At 38.0% G+C, this 7,075-nt stretch overlaps 1 non-coding gene across 1 annotated transcript; it reads left to right on the forward strand.

Annotated features, from left to right (window-relative positions):
- Positions 1-6,280: 6,280 nt before the first annotated feature.
- On the forward strand, positions 6,281-6,387 carry LOC128578754 (U6 spliceosomal RNA). The gene has a single exon (XR_008377887.1). It is a non-coding gene; the product is annotated as a U6 spliceosomal RNA (small nuclear RNA).
- The last annotated feature ends 688 nt before the right edge of the window (positions 6,388-7,075 follow it).

Raw genomic sequence — 7,075 nt, forward strand, 5'->3', positions numbered from 1 at the left:
GTCTGTACAAAGGCACACAGCTACAGAGACAGTCTCCACGAATTCTGCCAGAGTTGAGCAAGAAGCCAATCTTTTTTTCTTCCATTCCTTTCTACTCAAGGTTCCATTACCATTCCAGAATCAAATTAACAATCAGTGCTCTTCAGTTTAAAGCAACACAGTATTTGGTTTTCAGACCCCTCGGTGTCTTGAGATCTTTTCAAGGGGTCAGCAAAGTCAAAACTATCTTTTCATTTATTTTTTTTTTGAAGCTTTTGGCCAGGACTGGGTTTGAACCCACCACCTCCGGCATATGGGGCCAGCGCCCTACTCCTTTGAACCACAGGCTCCGCCACAAAACTATCTTTTTTTATTTGCTCTTTTCACTGCACAAAACTGAATGAATTCAGGCAGCATATTTATTTACCATCATGCACTCACAGCAAAAATATAAAATGCCAGTTTTATTTAAGAATGTCCCTGATGAAACAGTAAAATTTATTACTATTAAATTTTGACCCTTAAATACATGTGTTTTTAATAATTTCTGTGCTTACCAAAGTACAATGCATTTTCCACCATTTTTTAATTTTATTTTACAGTATTCATTTTAGAATTTTGCAGGAATACAGATGTTTTGGTTACATAGATAGCTTTTGTAATGCTTGAGCCAGGGCTATTAGGGCGCCCATCACCCAAATAGGTAGATTTTTGCACCTTCCCTCCTACTCCCCCACTTGGTTCTGATAATTTTTACTTCCTATGTGCCCATTGATTAGTTTGACTTTAATATTAGGGAGTGAAGGTCCTGTGTATTTTTCCATTCTTGAGATACATCACTGGATAATGGTCTCTGGTTTCATCCAAATTGCTGCAAAAGACATTAATTTATTTTTTTAATGGTTGACTAGTACTCCATGGTATACATATACCACATATTCTTGATCCACTCATGAATTGGTGGACACTTGGGTTGATCCCATGTCACTGCAATTGTGAATTGCTCTTCAGTAAACGAGCGCAAGTGTCTTTTGATAAAAACGTCTTTTTGGCTTGACTCCTGTAGCTCAGCAGCTAGGACGCCAGCCACATACACCGGGGCTGGTGGGTTCAAACCAGGCCAGGCCAGGTAAACAACAATGACAACTACAACAAAACAATAGCTGAGTGTTGTGGCCGGCGCCTATAATCCCAGCTACTTGGAAGGCTGAGGCAAGAGAATTGCTTAAGCCAAGGAGTTTGAGGTTGCTGCAAGCTGTGACGCCACTGCACTCTGCTGAGGGAGACATAGTGAGACTCTGTCTCAAAAACAAAACAAACAAACAAACAAAAAAAAAACCAGAAAAACTTCTTTTCCTTTGGGTAGTACCTGGTAGTGGGATTGCTGGATCAAATGGTAGATCTGCTTTTGGTTCTTCAAGGAAACTCCACACTATTTTCCATTGAGATTGTAGTAGTATATAAACTTTCTGCTCTCTCTACATCCAAATCAACATCTATTGTTTTTTTTACTTTTTGATAGTAGCCATTGTGACAGGGTAAAATGGTATCTTACTATGCTTTTAATTTGCATTTCCCTGATGATTTTGAGCATTTTTCACATCTTTGTTGGCCATTTGTCTATCTTTTATTGAAAAACTTCTGTTCATGTCGTTTCCCCACTTTTTAGTGGGTTGTTTGGTTTTCTTTCTTGCTAATTTGTTTGAGTTCTTTGTAAATTCTGGATATCAGCCCTTTATTGCACGTATAGTTTGCAAATATTTTCTCCCATTGTAAAGGTTGTCTATATGTTCTGTTGATTGTTTCCTGGGCTGTGCATACGCTTTTTAATTTAATCAAGCCCCACTTATTTGTTTTTGTTGTTTCTATAATTGCTACTAAGGGTCGTGGTCATAAATTATTTGCCTTAGCCAATGTAGAAGAGTTTTACTAAGTTTTTTTTCTAAAATTCTTACGGTTTTATGAATTTCTTTTAAGTCTTTTATCCATATTGAATTAATTTTTGTGAGTGGTGAGAGATAGTGATCCTGTTTCATTCTTCTGCAGGTGGCTATCTAATTTTCCCAGCACCATTTACTGAATAGTCTGTTTTCTTTTCCCCAGTGTATGCTGTTGTCTGCTTTGTTAAAGATCAGTTGCTTATAGGTGGGTGGTTTTACATCTGGGTTCTCTGTTCTGTTCCATTGGTCTATGTCTCTATGTTGGTTACCATAGCCTTGTAGTATATTTTGAAGTCTGGTAATGTGATGCATGTGTTCAGATTCATTATTTTTGCTGCTTTGGCTATTCAGGTTCTTTTGGTTCCAAACAAAACATAGAATTATTTTTTTCTAGATATGAAAAATATGATTTGGTAATTTTATGGGGATTACATTGAATCTATAAGTCAGTTTCAGCAGTATGAACATTTTAACAATGTTGATTCTACTGATCTATAAGCATGATATGTTTTTCTATTTGTTTGTGTCATCTGTGATTTTTCATAGTTCTTGTAGAGATTTTTCACCTTCTTGGTTAAGAATATACCTAAGTATTTTATTTTCTTTGTAGCTATTGAGAATGGTATTGAGTCTTTTCTTAATAATTTTTTTTTAAATTTCCTTCCTACACAGCTCTTTAACACTTTCTGTTTTACATTTATTAGGTTCATACTAGTATGATTTATATTTAGAGAGAATAGAAGGACTCTTTGGTCTTTGGTATGGTTGATTGAAGTTTATCGTTTATTGTTGATAGATGAGAAATTTCTTCTGGCTTCATGACTTGTTAATGGAGACATTAAGTGATTTTTTTTTTATTATTGTCTGAATTAGTTTGTTAGGCCTGCTGTAACAAAACATTACAGCAGATTGGGTGAATTATACAACAGAAATTTATTTTCACAAAATTCTAGAGCCCATAAGTCCAAGATCAACATGTTAGGCAGATTTGACTTCTTCTAAAGCCCGTCTCCTTGGCTCACAGATGGAAGGCTCCTTACTTTGTGCTTGCATGGCTCTTCCTCTGTGTTGTTTTTGTCCAGATCTCCACTCCTTATATGGATATTATTCATATTGCATTAGGACTCCCAAAGTAGTAATTCATTAAGAGAAAGTGACAAATTTCAAATAGAAGTAATAGCAGATGCTTGGATTATTTGAAAATCTAAAGAATGAGGAAAAATAAACTATAAGAAAATGTATCCCCTTTTTTCTGCTTTGACATCTATAAAGATAAAGCAACAAACCAAGATAATGAGGATATGGACACAAAACTAGTTAAAATGTTAGCAACTCTCGGTAATTAAGATCAATCACTGCACAGGGAAAATTTTAATGTACACTGAAATATTTTAGCTCATAAATTTGGGAGAAGTTTTTCCAAATGTGACAATGTTATGGGCTTATTTGTGTACGCCACCACCCCAAACTCATGCATTGTGCAGATGTTGTAGCTCATGCCTATAACCCCAGAATTTGGGGAGGCTAAGGCAGGATAATTGCTTGAGGCCAGGAGTCCAAGACCAGCCTGGGAATCATAGTGAGATCTAATCTCTACAAAATATAATAATAGAATAATAAACAAAAATAAATTCATGTGTTGAAGTTCTACCAAGTGACTATACTTGGAGAGCCTTTAAAGTGGTAATTAAGTTAAAATGGGCATTGAGTCTTTGATTTGACTCTCAGCTTGACAGTTATTGGTATATAGAAATGCTACTGATTTGTGTAAATTGATTTCATAACCTGAAACTTAGCTGAATTTATTTATCAATTCCAGTAGTCTCTTGGTGGAACTTTTGGGATTTTCTAGATACAAGATCATATCATCAGCTAAAAGCAATAGTTTAATCTGTTCTTTCCCAATGTGAATACCTTTTATTTATTTCTTTTGTCAGATGGCTCTGGCTAGAATTTCCAGTACTAGGTTGAATAAAGGGGTGACAGTGGGCACCCTTGTCTTGTTACAGTTCTTAGGTGGAATGCTTTCATCATTCCGTATAATGTTGCCACTGGCCCTTCTTAATCAATCATTCTTTCCCAGTGTAAGCATAAGACCCTGTCTGATGTTCCTGCCATCTACCATATTGCGCTCCACCACACTCCCCTTATAGTCACCTATCTCCATTCAGTTCTCTCCTCCCCTCTGATATTTGTCCTTGAAACCTGATTCTCACATCTTCTGTGCCTTAACTCTTTCCAGTATCCTGGAAGGTCTCATCATCCAGGTAGATAGCTCACTCTATTCCCTAACAGCCCAACTACAATGATGTTTTCTTCCTGTCTTCCAAATTTCTCCTGTATTTATACATATTATACTCATTCTTCAACCACATTCTCTCTTCCCTATATTTTTCAATCTATTGGCCCCACTACTATTCTTATCTCTTCAGGCTGATCCTGGTCCTTGTGGATCATCAGATGATCCATTTTTTCAATCCTATGATCATTTCCCTCACTTTTGTTTTGCCAGGACAACTTTTCTATAATCATCCAGCCCTAGATTAGTTCTTCGTCAAATATCCCTTCTCTATTCCACCACATGATGACTAAGCATTTCTGAAGAAAATGATCAATTTTACTGAATTAATTTCATCATGGCTTATAAGACATTTCTCCAAGAGGTACTTGAATATCTATTAACTCTGGGTGGCACCTGTGGCTCAGTGGGTAGGGCGCTGGCCCCATAATACCAAGGGTGGTGAGTTTGAAACCGGCCCTGGCCAAACTGCAACAAAAAATAGCCAGGTGTTGTTGCCAGCACCATAGTCCCAGCTACTTGGGAGATTGAGGCAAGAGAATCACCTAAGCCCAGGAGTTGGAGGTTGCTGTGAGCTGTGATGCCATGCCACTCTACTGATGGCAATAAAGTGAGACTCTGTCTTTAAAAAAAAAAAAATCTCTATTAACTCTAGAATTGCTAGGAAGGAAACCCCAAGAAATCTGGTATTCAAAGACTAGACTTTTAATTTTGCTGTCTGTGTCACTTAGAGCTTAATTGCAGAAACTAGAACTGCCACCAGCTAGTTTTAAAAAAAGATTTTCTCCCTATCTGGTGGAGGGCTAAAAAAATACACTATATGTTGAGTTCCCAAGAACAACTTCATAAAGCACCAGGGACTGGCAAAAGGGCTTCCAAGAAGCTATAAAATTAGGAATTTGCCTACAAGGCTGGGAAAGCCACAATTATATTTGTTTATTCAAGAAGCATTTCAAACTCACTATTATCAAGAAGCCATGGCTCCCTATTAAGAAGTTGCCACAAGCTGTGGCAACTAGTGGAAGACAGTCTTCAAAATGGGCCCCAGTGGAAGACAGTCTTCAAAATGGGCCCCAGCGATCCTTGCTTTTTGGTACCCATGCCCTTCTGTAGTCCTCTCCCATGTTGAATAGAGCTGCCCTCTGTTACCAGTAAGATCACACCTGTGGTGCATATTACAGGGGTATTTGCGAAACTTGGTAAATGTAGAATATAAATGTTTTGGCACAGTAACTGAGATAACGCCGGAAAGGCTATGTTAACCACTGTGATAAAAATGTGTCAAATGGTTTCTGAAGTGAGTGTATGATGCCCCATAATCATATCATTGTATACAGTTATGATTTAATAAAAAAATTAAAAAAAAAAAAGATATTCTAGAAGTGACAGTGTATGTCTTTTGAGATTCTGTAATAAAAGATACTGCGCTTCCACTTTGGTCTCTCTGGGATCATTTCCACCAGAAGAAACCAATTGCATGTTATAAGAACACTCTGCACAGAAGTCCATCTGGGAAAGTATGGAGGTGTCTTCCAACAGTCAACACCAACTTGCTAGTCATGTGTGTGAGCCACCATGGAAGTAGATCAATCCTTCAGCTCTGGTCAAGCCTTTAGATGACTGCAGTCCTAGCTGACATATGACTACAACTGAGAGACATCAAGCCAGAGTTGGCCACCTAAGCTGCTCCCCAATCCCTGACACACAGAAATTGTAAGAGATAATAAATGTTTGCTGTTGTTTTAAGCCACTATGTTGTGAGGTAATTTTTAATGCAAGATGATTTATACAGATATCAGCATCCTGTGCATTAATCCTTTATTCAATGTGTTTTGAATGACCTCATTGCCTTTCTTCTCTTTATATCCCACCACTTATCTAGTCTCAAGCTCAAAAGTTGAGAGTTAGTAGAGGCGAAGTATGGAGTTCTCTAGGAATGGCCTAGACTCTTCCATCTTTTGGTTCATCTTTCACTAACTTTCTGATAATGACTCCTATTGGAACAACTTCCCACAGACAACAACTACATCTGGCTAAAGTTTAAAAAAAAAAAAAACCTACTGTGCTCTCTTTGGCAGTACATAGACTAAAATTGGAATGTTACAGAAAAGATTAGCATGGCCCCTATGCAAGAATGACACGCGATTTCATGAAGAGTTCCATTCCTGAAGACATTGGAGAGAGAACAAAACACAGGCAGATCCTAGAAGGCAGTCATCACTTGGCAGAAGGCAAATAAACCTGATTCATCATGTTTTGGGGGAGTTGCCTAAGGGCAGGCTGTAGTATGTACCATGTTAGGGCTAGGGGAAGTGGGAGTTTTAAATATCAAAAATCTGCAGTCTTACTGGTTTGAAGAACTGGAGGAGAAAGTAAGAGCAAACATAGCAATGGAGAAGTGAGGAGGGAAATTTGAGAAAAGAGATAGCCTGATGGGGAAGCCTCAAATTCTGCATATAAGCTCCCTACAATTCTGACTGACTGCTGAACCATGCATGTGCCGGCTGGGAGTGGAGACAGATTCCAAGCAGTCCAGCTAGTTTAAAGGAACCAGCCTGAGTCTTCATCTGCCATCTACAAAAAGGGAGACAGGTTTTCCCTTTGAGTTCAGCCCACTTAACTGCCTCTCCCATCCCTGGACACACACACACACACACACACAAAGTTCTGATGTACCAGGGTGAGCAGGAGAACTGCAGATTGTTTTTGTGAGGTCTAAAAGGTACATGGAAAAGTCCTGCAAGATTTCCAGTGAGCAACCAGTTCTCTAGAAAGAGCTTATTAATTAATCTTCAGAAATGCCCCCAAATTGTGATGTAGTGTATTTAATTTTTAAATATCACAGCACATTCATTCA

This window comes from Nycticebus coucang, chromosome X, assembly GCF_027406575.1.
Source record: "Nycticebus coucang isolate mNycCou1 chromosome X, mNycCou1.pri, whole genome shotgun sequence".
Taxonomy (NCBI): Eukaryota; Metazoa; Chordata; class Mammalia; order Primates; family Lorisidae; genus Nycticebus; species Nycticebus coucang.